Source organism: Pteropus vampyrus, unplaced genomic scaffold, assembly GCF_000151845.1.
Source record: "Pteropus vampyrus isolate Shadow unplaced genomic scaffold, Pvam_2.0 Scaffold22, whole genome shotgun sequence".
NCBI classification, from domain to species: domain Eukaryota; kingdom Metazoa; phylum Chordata; class Mammalia; order Chiroptera; family Pteropodidae; genus Pteropus; species Pteropus vampyrus.
In genome coordinates, this window is record NW_011888803.1 from 11,943,185 (window position 1) to 11,963,152 (window position 19,968).

The 19,968-nt window shown below is 36.9% G+C and overlaps 2 pseudogenes; one reads left to right on the top strand and one right to left on the bottom strand.

Annotated features, from left to right (window-relative positions):
* Window positions 1-573: 573 nt before the first annotated feature.
* On the bottom strand, window positions 574-689 carry LOC111736834 (annotated as a pseudogene).
* A 15,576-nt stretch (window positions 690-16,265) lies between these two features.
* On the top strand, window positions 16,266-16,381 carry LOC111736838 (annotated as a pseudogene).
* Window positions 16,382-19,968: the final 3,587 nt, after the last annotated feature.

Sequence of the window (19,968 nt, forward strand, 5' to 3'; positions counted from 1 at the left end):
ACAGGTTATAGGTGCCCTATTAGTCCCCCAGAATGACACCCCAATTCATTCATTCACTCATTCTTCAAAGGCTGCTTGGCCCTGCTCGGACTGTCAGTTGGGGCTGACATACTCCCTTCCCCAGATGTCGAGCTGCTTCATAATCACCAAGCAGCAGCACCTCACACTGTCCCATTAGAGAGGCGTGTGCAGCCCGCTTGTTGGGCATGTTGATGCAAGCTTGGGAAGGAAAATATAATTCACTTTTGCCAGTGACAGAAATGTTAACACTTACTTGAAATAGCTGATAATCTGACACAGGAGAGTTAAAGGATTACTGTATTTCATTTGGCTAATAAGAAAAGCTGTTTAAAAGCTACATTAAAAAGACTTAATGTATGGTGACTGAGCACTGCTTTAATGTATTCTGTGTCATCAACTATTAGAATGCTTTTTCCCCTCTTATTATGTGACCACGGATTTCTGCCTCTTTCTCTGCGAAGAGATAATAGGAAGCAACATCCATTCACAGAGATTGTTCAAAAAACATTCATCTAATAAAATTTTCCTTTTTTTATTATTTATTATTATTTATGCCTACTGCACCTGGTCTTTCTAAGTGGTCTCCCATCCAAGTACTAACCAGGCCCAACCCTGCTTAGCTTCCGAGATCAGACATTGGGCGTGTTCAGGGTGGTATGGACGCAGACCATGAACCGTAGCTCCACTGGGGTGTGAACCCAGGACCTTCTGCGTGTAAAGCAGACGTGCTAACCGCTACAGAATGGAACCATGTCCTAACAAAATTTTCTTGAGCACCTACTGTGTGCTAGGTGCCACAGCATTCAGTGGAGAGTCGAGGACAAAAGAGACACAGTCCCTGATTCTGAAGAGTGACATGTTTTTGGAAAGAATTGATTGGAGATGACAGTAGACAAAAAAAAAATTTTTTTTAATTATGTTTGTGATTTAGTTGATATATGAAATAGTCATATTTGATCCTCATTTAATAGGTAGAGAAACTGAGACCTAGAAAGGTAAGAGACTTGCTGAGGGCACATAGGCTAATTAATGGGGAATCGAGGTCTGGGTCCTTGAATTTTTGCTTCTCGTTTTGATGCTGGAACACTATTTCCTGCAGTCCCATTTTCCCTATGGTTGAGGATGGACACTCTGTGTTTACAACCCTCCCTCATGATGGCATATTTGTCCCTCCTCAAGAACCCCATCTGTATTAAGGGTAGAAAGCTTGGCAATGGTTTCTAAGGTCTGTGACCAGTGACCAGACACACTTTGGTTAACCTTATTAAGAGTTACCATGTGTGACTGGACTTTGTAACCATGTAGTGCAGTTTGGACTTGAGAGGTGCCTACTGGTCCTACTGTACTCTCTCAGGAAAGGCCCTGAGCTGCAGAAGAACAGACAGAATTGGCCCCAGAGAGACGCTCCCCAGAGTGGTGCTGGACACCTGCCCTCTCTAGGCTTCTCTGCCTTCCTCCACCAGCCTCCCACATCTTCCAGTCTGTGAACCACGCTGCACTCTCTTTGAAAGTCAACTCTTGGTATCTTTGTGCGACACAGCAAACAGTGATTCCTGGAAAGCATATTTAGACTCTCCTGCTAAGAAGGCTTCTGAAGTTGTACAGCTCTTTAATGGTTATTCCACTTTAAACTCAATGGGGATGGGATGAGCACATTCCCGTTTTTTAGGTGAGACCATCGGAACAGGTGCAGAGAAGACACAGATTTAGCCAGAGGTAAGGGTTATGATGAAACCCAGACACTTGGTCAACCACCCTTTACTTCCTCACTAGATTCTCATCCCAGATCCCTAACTCCTACTGGTTGCTGATTTACCGTGAGTGATAAAATCACTTTTCAAGGAGTTGAGACATACAAGTAAAAAGGCTTCCTCACCAAAATTAACAGGCAACTAAACTGCACTAATTCTGACACAACAGGAAAAATGCCATCTGAATCAGAGGACACTAAAACATAAAGCATAGGTATATTTCAAGTAAGAAAAATATACTGTGATGTCCAACAGGGTAGAGACCATGCCTATTTTGTTCTTTATTATATTCCCAGCCCCTAGCACATTCCTCATACGTAGTCAATTCTGAACACTTGTTAAATAAATGGAACAACGAGTCAGTGAAAAGTTGACAACTGTTTCTACTCTCAGATGAATACAGTAAAAGTTGGCTACATAAACACTGGGGCCCAGTGTAAAATTAAAATATGGGGTCCCTGTTCAAACAGGAGAGGAAAATGCTATTAAAGATACTAAAATATAAAGTTTTTTCCTTCCTGTGCAGTCTTTTTTGGTTTGTCGTGTTTTTTTTTTCTTTTTCTTTTTTGCTATTTAATATTATTCTAAGTAAAAACAAAATTAAAAGTATTAGCATGAACTATATGGTTCATCATTATATTGTACAAAATCCTTTTAAAATGCAAATTTAAGAGCATTTAACGTGTTTGCAGAATCAGCGAAATCACTCAATTTGTATTTCATAGCTCATACATGCATACATATTTTGTTCTTGCAAGAACAGTAGAAACCCTGCACAAAATTAACTTTTTTTCACTTCTGAAAAAATTTAAACTTTAACAAAATATGCGCACATTATACCTTTGGCTTACTGATAAGTAAAGAAAAACTGAAAAGAAAAGGAATTATCAGTTGCCATCTTTCCCTTTCCTTCTATGCCATCATTTTCAGCATAAGTGGTTGGCTAATACAGGGAAATAAGAAAGAATATGATAGGGTTTCTTGGTCATTTGTGTTTCTTGAAATGCCATTGCCTCTTTCTGCATTTGAAACAACTTAGTCACAGATAGAAAACACGCTTGCTTTGTGCTCGCTTTGACTCTTGCTGACCTCCCACACGTCATGGACCCCCTGGAATTTTGTGTGCATGGGGGCATCATGTATGCCATATGCAAATAGAGTGACATGGGAATGAAAACACGCATATTACACATAGCTCCTCCACTCTTGTGCATGCTCCATTGTTTCATTGGCCTTGACTTATAAAACACAGGATCAAAGATAAAATTATTAAGAATTTCAACAGTGACAGTAGAGCATCAAATTAAACACAATGCAACTGCACAGTACCCGCACCTATGAAACCAATTCTTCAAGCTAATGTCCAGGGTCACCAGGTAGAGAGCTCTGATCCAACTCATTCTAACATACAGCAGAAGCTCATTCTAAATTAGCAGTAGTCAGTGCCAAAGACTCTAAGAAAAATATAGCTTAAGCGACAATGTTCATTCAATAAATACTTATTGATTGCCTATGAAGAAACAGAATTGTGCCTTCTCCAGGCTTATTTTTCATCTAAATTTATTATTTCTTGGTTAGTACAAGAGTATATTTCAAACAACTCATGTAATTATTACAAATTCCAAATGAGTAGAGTCGGGATGAACAATATTTTCCTACTTAGTAGAACCTCCTCAACTGTAGGCCTTCAGATTTGGAAAACCCCTGTGGTAAAGAAATTCATTTTTGAGGAAATGAAGACCTTCAAGGAGAATACAGAATCATTAAAACAAAGGTCAGAAATGTTTGTGTGAAAGCTCTTAGGAATGCCTTTGTATTAAAAAAAAATTAAACCATAAAAAAAATCTAAATATAGTCAATCAATGATTCCCCCCTAAACTATCAGTAATACATGGTACATTTATTTGTCTTTACTATATTTAGCTTAACTAAAACTTTTCAGAATCTTTCTTCCCCACTATCTCAATAGAAAGGCTATCAACTCATTTTGCTTTGTTAAAGGTAATATGCATGCTAACAAGCTTTTTTATGTGTTTCTCATCCTCCAGCCAAATGTTCCATGCCTTTCTCATTTGTAGCTGGGAGTTCTACAAAACTGGATGTCACCTCCAGTCCATGCAGTGGAGTCAGAGGGACTCAGCTGCCGAAGGCATCGGAGGGCTTCAACTGTTCTCTGCTGAAGAGGTCTTTGGTGCACTTCTTTCTGAAAGGCTTTGGGATTCGATTGCTTAGGTCTGCTCATGTTAACTTCTTTCCTAGGCTCAGAGCTGCCAGTCCTTCCTCCTCCCTCCAGAGAGAGAGGCGCAGTTTTAAGGCTGGAACGATTTCCCTTCATCTTCCCTTATCTTTCCCAAGGCTGCAGTGCAAAATCTTCTCCTTTTTCGCTGCCATCTGTTCTACCTCCCTTTCTATTCCCAAGCCTCAGTTCTCTCTTTTTAAAATTACTCCCAAAAGGACTGGCTTGCCATTCATGTGTGCTGGAACCAAGTGGCGAAAAAGGTTTATAGAAGTAAATTTGTGTACAATTGAATTTTTCTTAAGGGAAATTTGCAATTACTAGGGGTAACTCTGGGTTTCTTTGTGCTGAAAGAGCATGTGTTTGGATTAGATAGACTACGTTTCAAATTTTAGCTCTGCTCCCTTAGTAGCAAAATGACTGACCTTGGGCAACCTCTCTGAGCTCTGGGTTTCTCAACTCCCCCAAATGGAAATAATACTATCTCTTTGCAGGCACCACGTTGTTGAATTCAAGAAGCAGATTGCAAAATGCACAAGCAGTATGATACCACTTATGTGTGTGTATGCTAGGGTGTGTATGGAAAGAGAAGGGTGTGAAAGAATTTTCGACAAAATGTTGATGGTGCCTGGATTTGGGAACATTTGCTTTTACCCTTTTATCTTCCTGTAATGCTTGAATTTTTTACTAATTGCTATTTTAGCCAAGGAAATGGGAAAATGTGTCAACCTTAAGTAGCAAGATTGTTGTAGCCTTAAAAAATGTGTGAGTGTGTATATACATATATATGTGTACATATATAAAGACACACATATATGTATATGTATATATACACACATGCACGTACATGTATATATACTTATATACGTACATGTGTGTATATTATATACTTATACACACACATACATATATATATATAACCTGATATAAATAGCTACAATTTATTAAATTTCTGCTAAGTGCCAGGCATTGTGTTTTGATCTTTGTGTCCATTTAATTTAATCTTTAGAACATCTTAAAAAGGTTGATGTGACTCTTATCCTAGCATGATGCCTAGCATTAGCAGGTACCAGGAAATGCTGGTTTTCCTTCTTTTTATATGCTATATAATTGCTTGGATTTTTTTCTTTTTCTATTCATATCACCAAATACAGAAGCAATAGCTGATATGTTTTCAAGGCTTTGGGGCACTGAATATTGCATTTAACATTTTTGGGCGGTGATGAAATGTTCCAGGCAAATATTTCACATGTAATTTTTTTTTGGAACAGGGCTTCTCTAATATACATTTCAACTCTGATACCTCTCTGTAAATATTTAGCTAACTTTATATTTTTCTAATGACTGCTCTAGCTGGCTTTGTTCAGGACAAAATATGAGATTTGCTTAAAGCTGATACACACTATTAATGATTATCTTTTGCTATATAAATATTAACTAGGTTGTTTTCTCTTTAAAAGAAACATACAGTAGCAAGTACTTACAATGTGACAGAATAGATTGGAGACAGAAATAATTTACTTTCTTCTAAAATGTGTCTTTTGCACTCTTCTAAGAATTAATTACCCAACTTTCAGACCCCACAGATCAATAATTATTCATGACTGAGACCCATCAGCAGCTAGTAAGTGCTTTGTGCAATTTTCAGGTCACTTTTGTAGTTGGAGATTTTTCCATTCTGTCACATGGAAATCTTTTTCTGCAGAGCGTAAGTGAACACTTCTCAGCTGTGCTCCACAGGGGAGAGGCAATTCCAAGAAGGACAGAGAGAGATGGAAAAGGGGGAGTTTCAACCTTTACAGATGAGAATGTGTATTTATTCTTTCAAAAAAGTAAACCTTTGAAAAAAATATTTACAAAGAAAGAAAGTGTGTACAGTGGCTCCCAACAGCTTAGGGCGGCTGAAGGGTCCTTGGTGACCCGGGCAGATGTAATGGGAGGTAAGATTTCCATTGCCGCTGAAGGGCAGAGCGGACCTAAAATGCCAGTGCAACTTTTGCATTTCTCTGACATGCCTATTTCCAACAATCCAAGCGCTGAATTGCTCCAAACGTAATGTGACTTACTTTAGAAGACAAGGCGGAGAGCCCAAGGGAAGACGTAGCAGTTCTCATTGCTGTTGAATTGTTCTGTATTGATTACACATAAAAGCTATTTGGCGGCTCTTCTTTTTTCTTGGTTCATACCCACGCTTCAGCCTCTCATCCTCAGATGACCCAGTGGCCAACAACACAGAAACTCTCCGGATATCTTAATTAAGCTTCATTGGAATATCACGACCCTCAGTCAAGGTTACCACTGTAAGGAAATTGGTGGGAAAATGAACAGCGTCTACTGCTAAAGTCCCTTCCGAGTGTGTGGTCTCTGATTTTTTTGTTGATTAGATTTTAAAGATGCGGACTCATTCTTTCATGGGTATAGACTAATTAATAAATGCTGGTAACATGCACATTTAGGAAAAGCTTTCTCCAAAGAACAAAAGAAGGATGGTTTGTGTATCTGTGTGCACAGAAAGGCGCACACATGCACACATGCATATTGCATCTGAAGATCTCAAAATTTGGAGTTTGATAAAGAATTTTCATATCTGTTTTCCAAATATGAAATCTAATCTACCAACAAATTCTGAATGTGAGAGTTGGCACTGTTTTAGAAATCAACAGACTGGGTTAAATGTCTTCTATTGCAGGGCCCACTGTCAGTTTTTCATCTCCAATTGAGTATTTTCCATTGGCCTCTGTCATTGGTGCCTGGGAAGGAGCCCAGCTCAATGTCAGGAGTGAAGGGGGAGTAGGGAGACCGAGGGAAAGCTGCTCAGTAGGATGAAAAACACATAGTGTGACATTAAAATATTTTTTTTTTTACTGAGGCACAAGTACCTAATCTTAAAGGTTCCCCTCGATGAAATTTCCCATGTGTGTACATGCTAATGACTCCCACCCAACTGAAGATATAGAATATGCTTCAAGCGCCCGAGGTGGTTCCCGCCTACTCGCTCATTCAGTACCACTTTCCCAGAGGTAACCACTATATTGACTTCTATCTCCATAGATTATTTTGACCTGTTGTTAAACTTCATGTAAATAGAGTCATACACTATATACTCTTGTTTTTCTGGCTTCTCTCACTCATTACATCTGTGATGTTCATCTGTTTTATTGTTTAGGAGATGTGATTTTTTTTAAAAAAAACAACTCCCAGAAATTACGTATTCAAATATGCATTTGCCTTTGAAGTGGTCACCTTGGGAGGCTGCACACATATGCTGAAGATGTGGCAATGCTTTGTATTGTCTGGAAACTCATTCTGGAATCTTCACAGCCAGTGGGCAAGGCAGTCAAGTACACCCCTAGGAGTATTTTAGAGCCACATTTAGTTTTTGACTGCACCCTAAACTGCATCATCTTCTTCATCAGATTCGTTTCTAAGTAATTGAAGAATAAAATATGCTCTCAAAAGATAATAATAACTAGTATGTGCCATACCATGCTTCACATGAATAATCTTATTAATTCTCACAACACACCTATTATTATCCCTAATATGAAAACACGTACACTGAGGCTCAGAGAGTGTAAAGCCTTAGATTATACAACCAGTAAGTCATGGAGCTGGTATTTTAACCCAAACTTGTTGAGTTTATAGAGCTAGTGGCTTCTGTGGATTGCGAGGATAAATCCCTGGGAATGTTCTGAGTGGTGGCAACAACTGGCCAAAATGAAAGAAGTGAATGGAGTCTATAGGGATTGTTCATTTTACATGATGGAGGTACTCACCATGAGCCCAAACTCTATCATCGTTCTCTGTGTCAGAGTCGAGCGTTAGCAGCAGGACCTGCGATGCCGAGAGGGGCAGATTGGATGATATTAGCATGCAAGTCATGGGACAGGAGGCTGAATAGAGCAGGGGTTACTCAAACAAGGTGAGAGTACCAGTTCTAACTCTTATCGGCTATTACAATTTGAGGACAAGTATTTCATTTTTCTAAAGCCTTTGGGCCATCATCTGTAAAATGGGAAATAAAAATTATATGCATCTCATAGGATTTTGTTAATATTAAATGATTTCTGTAAAGCACTAACACAATACTGTAAAATACTAGCACAATTTCTACAAAGCACTAACACTAACCTTAGTTATTAATAATTATTAACTCAGAAACTCTCTTACATTTAATATAAGCAAATGCCCCCTCTTGAGTAGAACATTAAGAACAAAACTTGTAACATAACACCAAGGGAGAGTGTTACACTGGTTTGTTTGGAATGTTTATGAAAGTGAAAAAAAAAAAGAATTGCATTGGCAGGCCAATATCGGCCACTCGTTTAATCAATTCATTTACTTCTCACAGCCAAAACACAGCCATTAAAAGGGTTTACTTAGATGCTTCCCTCTGTCTATATTGATTCCTTTTCAGTGAAAATATTGATAAGTTTGTATAGATCGGGACCTTAAAGTTACTTAATTATTGATTGCAAACAGTTGCTCAGGCTGAGCAGGTGGGTTTTTACTTTGTTTAACGACTAGAGGAAATAAGCAGGGTTTCTCCAGGATAAAGCTGGCACCGAAGCCCCTCCTGAGTGGGCTAACCCTTGTCAGCGCTAAGCCTCAGCCTTGCTAGCTGCAGCAACTGTATCCCAAGATGATTGTCCACGTGCTTGATGTTTATCAGCAACTGGGAGCAAATTAGAGAAAGCAGTACCACCTAGAGTGATTAGACTCGACTCTGAGCTAGACTAAAAAATGAATATGGATTCAAAGTCATTTTTTGAGTGTGTTTTTTGAGCGTGTTTTTTGAGCCATTCCTTACTTCTATTAGTGCAGAAGCAATCCAGCAATGTCTATGAGCACCTGAGGTGCCCTGGAGGACACAAAGATCAATGAAATATGGCCCCTGACCTCAAGGAGTTAAAAAAATAGGAGTATGAGGTGAGCTCTTAAGTCATCATAATAAAGGGTAGGGAGAGGTTAAAATACTGTTGAAATATAGTGCTATAGATGTTCAAAAGGGGAGAAATTTTATTAAGTCGAACGGGAAAAAAAATCTTCCTGGAAAAGCTTCACTAATTCTTTGAACATGTGCAAAACATCAAACTAAACATTGTGTTTAGTTTGTACTACTTTCCTTTTGCCACAAAACTCTTGCTCCATGGTCATTCCAAGGCCCAAACCATCCACACACGAATGCCATCTGCCTCGTTGTTGTAGATTTTCGAGTTTGCCATGCCTGCTGGTATTCACTGTTTCGAAGAGCTATGGCCTAGTGTGTGGAGTGGGGTGCAGTGGGAAAGAAGGAAGGGTGTAACCTACAGTTGTAATTTGGCAGTGAGAGACAGAACCCCCAGAGTAATGGTTTAAGCAGGAGGGAAGTTTATTTTCTCTTAGGTAAATAAAGTCAGGAGGTAATCAGTCCATACTCGGACTTGTCTGATGACTCGTTCTATCAAGTTATTCCACTTTCTTCAACACATCGTTTCTTTCTCATGGTCTAATATGTCTGCTTAATTCTCCACTGTTCTAACTACATTCCAGAGAGAGTGAAAATGAAGGGAAGAAAAGGAACACAGGCCTTCCCTTTAAGGATATTCCCTAGAGGTTGCCACTGAAACTTCTGCTTATAGCACAGGGGCAGGGTGTATTCATGTGGCCACAAATCTAGCTAAAAGAGAGGCCTGAATATTTTGTCTTTGTTCTAGTACTTATGCACTCAGCTAAAGATTGGGGATTTTGCCATTAACAAGGAAGCGAAGAAATATGGGAAGAGACGCAGCAGACTCTGCCGTAGAGGGGGTTACAAACACAGAAACGTCTCTGTAGTTCCTGGCATGATGCATTAGTGCTGTAGTAGAGACATGATCAAGTGCTGTGGGAGAACAGAGGGAACTGGGGGCTTAGGGATGGGTTCATGGAGGAGCTGGTATTTTAATAGGGGGAAATTAGGAGCAGACCATTCTAAATAGAGGGAGTAGCTTTAAATAAACAAACTCATAGAACCATAGAAATTCATTGTCGGTTTAAGGAAAAACAAGTGGTCCATTGTTGCAGATCTCAAATTATATAGAGGCCAGGGAAGTAGCAAAAGATAAGGCTTGACATATATATCGTTGGAGCCAAATCTCAGTGTTTTGATGATCAGTTTAAAAGTTTAGCTTTATTTTATAGGTAATAGCAAGCCACAGAATGTGTAGCAGAAACCTCTAATTGTTCTCTGTTTACTCACTCCTCATACCAGAAATGACTGGATTATGGCAGACATGGAGCAGAGAGCTATCATTGCCCTGTCCCTCAGCCTTGGCCAACCTCAGTGATCTCTCATCATGTTCTTTGCCTTGATCCTGAGCCTCATTACTCTTTCTCATTCCAGGCTGTCACTATCAACCATCTGAATTTAGAATGAGAGATAAAACTTGTTTTCCACCTGAATTACTTGAACTTCTTGGGTTTTTTTTCTGCTATAAAATATCAACAATCTAAAATTCTCTAAGAAAATATTAAGTGGAATGCTTTCTGACTCAGTTTCAGCTGAAGACCCAGAAATGGAGGCTGAGTACAATAGGTGCCAAGAATTCCCTCACGCTAAAGCAAGGGGCTAGACCACTCATGCAGTCTGCCAGAAAACTAGTTGCACAAATTTTAGCTCTTTGAACACCTTGATGGTATAAAAGGGTTGAAGTGGAAGAGACTAGGAGAAAAAGTCTGCGTGGAGAAAGTGTTGGAAGCCTGGGGTATTGGAGGCCATTGGAAAGCTAAAGTTTGGGGGCACAGTGGACTATGGCAAAGCAACCTCCTGCATATGTTTAAGGAAGCCAAAAGGATAAAGTAGTTTTCTGCTTTGATCTTAATGAGTCCTGCCTATTCAATGTAATGCTTCTAAGTCTATGAATATTCTTTTATTCTATATTTATTAGCTTATTTTCGGTTTCCTCCCTACTCTCAATATCCATGATGGCGAAGATTTTTATGTTTCATTCAACATGTGAAAACGTGGTAAGTGTATCATCAACGTGTTGAATGAATGAATTTCACAAGGAACCATTGTTAAAATGTAATTCAATTTTGACAATCAAAGAATCTAGGTGATGGCAAACATACGTGGGTAGGGGGATAATGTAGTCCTTTTTAAATTGACTTTATGGGAGGTCACTTTAAGGAGGCAGAGAGAGCCATGAACAATGGAAGCCCACACTAAGAGAAACTTCCTGACTACACTTAGAGCATGTATATGACATTAGAAGTAAATAATTTGACTACATATGGGTGTTGACAAGTGTAAAATAGCAAAATAGCTTGTTTTAATACTCTATCACAATCTCTGTTATTTTCAGAGCTTGAACAGACTTAAAGGCTGTGAAGACTTTTGAGAGCATTGTAACTTTCCTTGGGCTTCCCAGGCAAAAACAGTTACACATTCTTTCATAACATGTTGTGACTGGAAGCTGCCCAGACTGAGAGAGGTGGGAGGCTTCTAGATTATCTATTTTATTACCGTAACAAAAGTGGAAAGTCTTTAAAACTCTTATCATTACAAAGTACTAGATGCCCAATGTTTGGATAGCAGAAGAATCAAATAGAGAAGAAAGGTTTTTCAGCTCCAGTCTTTTATTACTAGTTCTTATAATGTTAAGACTAAAAGAGCACCACCTGGCATGACTAATGAAGTGTTTCCGTCCTAACCTTTTGTTTCAGGTCCCAGTGATTATTAATAGTAATTGCTCAGTCTGATTCATCATTGTTTTCTTCCCATCAATTAAATTATTTTTACAACTTTATGGAGTTATAATTGATATACAATAAACTCCACATATTTAAAGTAGATAATTTGATAAGATTTGACATATGTATACACCTGTGAAGCCATCACCAGAATCAAGATAATGAACATGTTCATCACCCCCAAATGTTTACTTGTTTCCCTTTGTATTCCCTTCCTCCTGTTCCTCCTCACCCTACCCTGGTCCTCCAGGCAATCACTGACCTGCTTTCTGTCACTTAGATTAGTTTGTATTTTCTAGAATTTTATATAAATGGAATTATACTGAATGTCCTCTTTTCGATCTGGCTTCTTTCACTCAGTATAATTATGCAGTTATCATACATGTTGTATATATCAATAGTGCATTCCTTTTTACTGCTGGGTAGTATTCATTATATAAATACAGTATCATTTGTTTATTCACCTGTTGATAGACATTTGGGTTGCATCCAGTTTTTTGTCAATTACAAATGAAGCTGCTACATACATTTGTGTACAAGTTTTTGTGTGAAGATATGATTTTATTTATCGAGGGTACAGATCTAGATCATATGATCAGTGTAAGCTTAACTTTTTAAGAAACTGTCAGACTATTCCAAAGTGGTTGTACTATTTTATATTCCCACCAGTAATGTATGAACATTCCAGTTCCTCTACATTCCTTGCCAACACTTGGTATGGTCAGTAGTTATTTTCAGTCATTCTGAAAGATGTGTAGTAGTAGCTCATTGTGTCTTAAGTCGCACTTCCCTACTGACTAATGATATTGAGCATTTTTTCAAGTGCTCATTTGCATATCTTTGCATATCTCTTGAGAAGTGAATTTGTCTGTTTAAATCTTTCACCTGTTAATTTGTTTTCTTATTATTAAATTAAGAGTTATTTATATATTCTGGATACAAGTCTTTTATCAAACATGATTTACAGATATTTTCTCCCAGTCTGTGGCTTGTTTTTTCATTCTCTTAGCAAGATCTTTTGAAGAGCAGAAGTTTGTAATTTTCTATTTATCAACTTGTTCTTTTATGGATCATGCTTTTGATTTTGTATTCTTTCCTTTGAGAACTCCAATTATGTATATATTATGCTGCTTGAAGTTGTCCCACACTTAACTGATTTTTTTAATCCCTTTTTTCTCTGTATGTTTCATTTTAAATAGTTACTATTGGCATATCTTTAAGTTCGCTAATTTTAAAAAGTGTCTAATTTGTTGTTAATTCCATCTAGTGTATTTTTCACTGTCGACATGATAGTCTTCATCTCTAGAAGTTCAATTTTGGTGATAGATATATTACCAGTCCAAAATCCATGTGCCCGATGCTTTGAAAGGCCAAAGCTCAAAACATCAGAGTCTGGAGTAAGGAAAGGTTTATTGATTAGGAAGGTGCCGACTGAGAAGATGGGAGCCCTAGTAGTTCCTCAAATCTGTCTTAAGAAAGTACAGAGTTCTGGCTTCTTTTATGTCAAGAGAAGGATAAATGGGAGAGGCTGTTTTTTAAAACTAAAGCCACAAGTAGAATTCTTCTAATGGTTAGCATGTCTATATGCAAGACTAAACAGAAGCTATAGCGTGAATGCCATGGGAACAACATAGGCTTGAACAACATGGAGTCAGAGAGAAAGAGCATTTCACTCTAACAGATAGACAGCAAAAAGGGTCAGAATTGATGGCCTAGAGAATATCTAGAATGATGAGGCTCAAACGTGAGATCTTTAAGAATCATCTGGAGAAGCCATTAAACTGTAAACTTCTATGGATCACATACAGAGCTAGCTTAATAGAGCTAGAGATGGCCCTAAAGTCTATATTTTAACAGGAATCTCAAATAATTCTGTCCCAGGAGGGCCTCAGTCTATTGTGGAAATACTGATTCTGACTTAACATTTAGTCAGGTGCTGTGAAAATACTTATGAAAAGGAAAGTTTGTTATAGTCTAAGCTAACAATGAAGATTTGGCACAATTCTCAATTTGTACCTGGGCAAGTTTCTGACCCATTTCTGCTGAATAAACAAATGAAAGAAATGAAAGCCTGGGTGAAGGAATAAATTGATGTAAATTCTGCTTTCCATGTTAATGAATTGATGAAAGTTATTTATAATAACCAGATTAATTATTGATCTAAATATAATAGTGTCATTATCTTTTATATTGGCTTTCTAAAAATATATTAACTTATGTCCCAGCAATCTATTTACCCAATAAAGCAACTAAGCAAATCCTTTTCAAAATTGTGTAAATGCAAATTCTAGTCCAATACCCACAACATACTCATGGATTGGAGTTAAGACTGTAGGAAATATTGAAGCTTTCCAGCTTTATGAATGTTTTAATAAGAAAAAAATCACCAGTTAAAGAAAAATTTAACACCTATGGTCAGTTGTAAACAGTTACTCTTTATGGTATGTCTTATTTCTTCAAGCATTTATTTTTGATGTGTAACAGATAATACATACACAAGTGACAGAATATAAATATGTTAAAGATGTTCAGTTTATATTGACCATTTGATATATCACGGCAAATAATAATCTGAGAAGAGAAGCATTTCTTGGTTACAGATAGATTTTCCTTTTGATCATAGCTTGAAATAGTCAATTAATTAATAATTAATTTAGTATAGCCAATTAATTATTAAATTAATTAAATTAATTATTATAGTAAATTTAATTATTATCAAAACTATTTTACCAAGAAACCAATCTGTTTTCTGATAGGTCATTTGAGCCTATCAGTAAATGGGAGAGCATGGGTTTGAATTTCATAAATAAGTCTCATAAAAGAGTTATAAATTAACTCAATACTGTAAATAAAGGTAAATAATTTTAAATTAACAAATGTTTATTTTTTACCATTGAGATATCAAAATAGAACTAATTTAGAAATATAATGACTGTTTCTCTCAGATGGTGAAATTAAGAACTTTTAAATTTATAGCCATCTCACGCAGACACAGGCACACACATCAGTGCAGTGTGTAATGGGCCAAGACACAAAATGCTTAAACATGATCCAAGCCAAAGTAGGTTACCTACATATCTGAAATATTTGCCATATTTTTATGGAAAAGACTCTTTATTGACCATGAAGAATATTTTTGCCCTTGCTCTCAATGCTGAGCCAATTATTTCCAAGGCCCAGGAGAGCTAGAGGTAGAGCTAGAGCTAGCGCTAGACGGAAGGGTTGGGGTGGGGGCGGATTGAGAGAGAGAAAGGAGAGAACTTAATTCCCAATGAATGTCTCTATCACTTTTTCCCAATGACATTCTCTCCTTGAGAAACATCATCCCAACTGAGGTCCTGGACGACCCCTCTATAAATACATGTTGTTACAAATAAGACTTCCTCTGTTTTTAATTGTCTCCACTTTCTTCATTTGATAAACTTTTCACCCTTAAAGAAACTTCTCTCCTTCCTCATTAAAGACTCCTTTCTCTAACCTTTCCAGAAAGATTATGATTAAGGCTCCTCTTCTGTTATTATTGATGTTATGTTTGTATCCCCTCTAGTCTGGGTACCATGTAATGAAAAGATTTATTATTCTTTATCTTTGGATTCATATCACCTTGCATGGGCCAAACATGCACGTGCAAATGTGCATACAAATACACATACATGTTCAATAAATGGTGCTGAGACAATATATATTCATACATGCACATGTAATAGGTATATATGTATACATATAAAACCATTAATTCCAGATAGAGCAAAGACTTAAAAATGAAACATATAACCTTAACATTTTTAGAAGAACATATAGGAACACAAACATTCACACGCACACACACACACACACACACACACACACACACACACACACACACATTGATCTCATAAAATAAGTTGGGAGTGGTTCTTTTTTTTCTATTCACTGAATAATTCATGTAAGATGGGAATCACCTGTTTCTGAGACAGCTGGTAGAACTCACCTGGAAATCCTCTTGAGCTTACAGTTTTCTTTGTATGGGAAATGTTTGGGTACTGATTTAATTTTTTATAGGACCGTTTGGATTTCCTCTTTCTTTTTTATACAGTTATAGTAATTTGTATTTTTCTAGGAATTTGTGCATTTTACCTAAGCTTCAAATGTGTTACTAAATTTGTTCATAATATTCCTCATTAGCTTTGAAATCTCTGCTGCCTCTTATTTATGCCCCGTTTCCATTCCTATTATTATTTTATTTGTGCCTTTTTTCTTTGTTTATCCCTTCAATCTTCTTGGTAGCTAAATTTATTACTCCTGTTAAAAGAAACAATTTTTGATTTAACTGATATTCTCAACTACTGCTTTGCCTTCTGTTTTATTAATTTCTGTTTTTACCTTTATTATCATCTTTTTAATACTTTAGTTTATTCTATTTTTTTTCTGAACACTTTTGTTGGTGGCTTGGTTATTTTACAGCCATTTTTAAAAATCACTAAGGACCTGGTTCCATAGTATAGCACATCTGCTTTACACTCAGAAGATTCTGGGTTCATGCCCCAGTGGAGCCACAGTCCATGGTCTATGGCCATGCCACCCTGAACAAGCCTGATGGCTGATCTCGGAAGCTAAGCAGGGTTGATCCTGGTTAGTACTTGGATGGGAGACCACCTAGGAAGACCAGGTGCTGTAGGCATAAATAATAATAATAAATAATTAAAAAATAATTTAATTATTAATATAAGCATTCGGTATTATAATTTCCCCCCCAAGTATCATGTTAGCTGTGTATCACTAATTTTAAAACTGTTAAGTAAATATCATCTAATTTTCTTTCCTGAGTATCTTCTTTTACTCATGAGATAAACAGAAGTATAAATTTTTAATTTTCAGAAATTCATATTATCTCTGCAACAATATGTGATCTAATTGTGTTGTGTTTGTGTGATCTGTATGATGCCAGTTTTTATTTTAATTTGTTAAGATTCACATTAGGTCTGGCCAATTTTTATAAAAATTTCTTTGTTCTTGAAAAGAATATGCATTCTCCAGCTGTTAAAAGCAACGTTTTATATATGTGATTAAATTTCCTGCTTATGTTGTTCAAATACTCATGACATCACTCATTTCTTGACTGAGCTATCAATGATGGCAAAACCACCCACTAAGATTATAGATTCAATTTCTCCTTATAGTTCTATCAATTTTTACTTTAAATATTTCGAAGCTATCTGATTAGTGCATAGAAATTAGAATTGTATCTTCCTGGCAAGTCTAAACTTTTAACAGTATGCATAAGGACCATCCTTATCTGTAGCATGTTAATTGCCTTAAAGTCTTATTTATCTGGTATTAATATAGCTTCTGGTTATTACATCTTTATTCATTTTTAAAAGTTTTCTAATTGTTTCTTTAGGTTATAATGTGTTTCTTATACATGGCACATATACAGTTTGGATTTGTATGTTTCATCTAGCTTGATAACTTTAAACTTAGAATTCTAATCTATTTACACATATCATGATTACTCATATATTTGGATTTGTTTTGCCATCTTATTTTATAATTTGTTTGGCTCTAATTTTTAAAATTCTCCCTCTTCCCCCCATTATTTTGGTTGCGATTTCCCCCCTCATTTAATTTTCCCCTCTATTAATTTGAAAGTTATGTATTTTATTTTTTTTAGTCATTATCTTAACATTTTAATATGCTTGTATATCTTAACAAATTATAATTTCTATCTGTAGGTTTACCTCTGTCTTAAACGACATAAAGAATTTAGAATTTTTATACTCCAAGTCATTTTCATCTCCCATTTATATGCCACTGTTGTCTAGTTTCATTCAATCTTAGTCCTTTAACTCTTTAGATTAAATATTATTGCTACTGTTTTATATATTGTTACCCTTTTTAATGTTCTTGCAACTGCTTCTTGCATTCCAGACTTTCCTTCTGGAATAATTTTCCTCCTCCTAAAAGTACAGCCTTTGCAAATTCCTGTAGTGAGGACCTGTTGGTAGTATATGCTCTCAGTTCTTGCTGTCTCCCACCTCTTAAAATGGTAACTGGATTACCTAGGGCAGAGAGAGGGGCTCGATGAAGGAGAAGCTTGACAACTCAAAGTTTCTCCATCACTGCTACAGATGTCCGGTGACAGGAGCCCTGGCTTGTGCCAGGAGCCTCTCTCGTTGTTTCAAAGGTAGTGACAAAGTCCTTTAGAGAGAGATGATTTTATAAGCTTGGCAAAATCTCTCTAAGGCAGGGTTTCTCAGCCTTGACACTATTGATCTTTTATATTTTGGACCAAATAATTCTTTGTTGTGGTGGGTTTTCCTATATATCACAGGATGTTTAGCAGTATCTTTGGCCTCCATCCACTAGATACCTTCCATGTCTGAAAACCAAAAATGTCTCTAGGGAGCAAAACTGTCCATGGTTCAGAACCACTCCTTCAGGACTATATTAGGTAGGCAAGATCAGCTGACATTCTTTACTGTTTCCCCTGAATCAGTTGGAGATCTGCACATTTTCTTATTTGTAGCAAAGCCAACACAATCCGCATCGAAGAAATTAAACTCAGATATGAAATATATACGTACATATATATACACATATTACATACACACAAATATATATGTATGTATGTGTGTATATATATGTGTATATGTGTGTGTGTGTGTGTATATATATATAGAGAGAGAGAGTCAGATTTTCAAGGGTTTGCCAAAAGTAACATAAATGAGAAGCAAGAGAACCAGATTTAATATGTATACATGCATTTCTTAAGTGAATTGTAAGAATTGTGATGACTTGAGAGCTTGTACCCCTCTATTAATAGCCTCTCCCACTTTCCTCTAACTTATTATTACCATGTAAGAATCTGAGCCCAGTGTTGCCAAATATTCTGACTTTTTAGGAAAGGCTACAAGATTCTCTTGTGTGTGCGTGCATAATGTATTGGAAATGTTTCTATTTTTAAATATAAATTTATGATTTTTTAGAACAGAGAAAACTTCACATTTGTAGGCCATGCGTGGGCTGTAGACCTCCATATTGCAACCTCTGACTTCCACCAGGCACACAATTGTTGCTCAATAAATGTTGGCTCTCCACTGTATCTCTTGTACTGTGGAGGCTCAGGGTCACCCACTCGGTTTGGATTCAGCAGCTCCCCCAGGTTTCTCAGTGTTCCTTAAGGTGATGAGGCAAGTTACACTCAAACGATGTTCTTGGATTCTACTTGCGTTACCATCACCTCTTTTTGTGCAGAGAAATAGTTTCTTTACTGAAGCTCAGTCAGTGTTTAATTGATCTTTAGATCACTCGGTACGCAAACGCTTTAGGTACTGCCTAAGGAAAGATTAATTTTCAGCCCCAGGAAAGATTTAAAATGGGAAATTCTGGGTCATGCTAATGTGACTAAGGCTTTACCTTAGAAGTCACAAATCTGGAGAATTAAAAATGAACCCTATTTTGGCAAAAGAAGCACAATGGTGCTGTTGCTAAGTAGTTGAAATTTTTTTAACAAAAAGGAAGAAATCCGAGTGTATTATGTAAGATCGAACAGTACAAAAAGTAAGTTGGAGTAGAAAGTTGGAGGTAGTTGTGAAGAGGAGTGCGGACAATACAAAAAGGAATTAGGGCTCTGCCCTGCAAAAGGAAAGCATATTGTTATTTGGGTTTGACTGAAATTAAGGAGAAAAATGAGAACGAGAAAGAAAACAAACAGTAAGTAATTGCCTGGTACTATACAACAAGCACAGTGCCATGTTCTTTATTCACATTAGCTCTTAACGCTAAATGCTCCCGACCAGCTCCCGACAAGTCTATGTTATTATCCCTGTTTCCGAAGGAGCTCAGAAACTTTAAGCAACTTGTCTGTGGTCACACAGGTAGTAGGTGACAGAGGGGAGAGGTTAAAGCACAAAAGTATTCAGGGCAGAACAAAACCTGGCCCTAAAATATGCCTAGAGGGGAAGTGGCCCCTTCTAATTCTTAACTGGGAGTGGTCCTCTATGCTCTCTCCCCCTATCCTGAAATTGTACACAAAGTGTTCTATTTATGAACTCCATCACCGTTCTGGGAAAGAGTTCAGCTTCTATCAGATTTAAAAATTTTTTTTAATAAAAAAGGAAAAGAAAAAAATATATTGAGACCCTCTGCCCAACGATATGTGGAGTTGTAGTCCAAAAGACTGTCTCCACAGTTCTGTAGTGGTACAGAAAACATACATTACAGATTTACTTGGAAATTCAAAAAGTAATTTTTTTACTTTTTTATTTA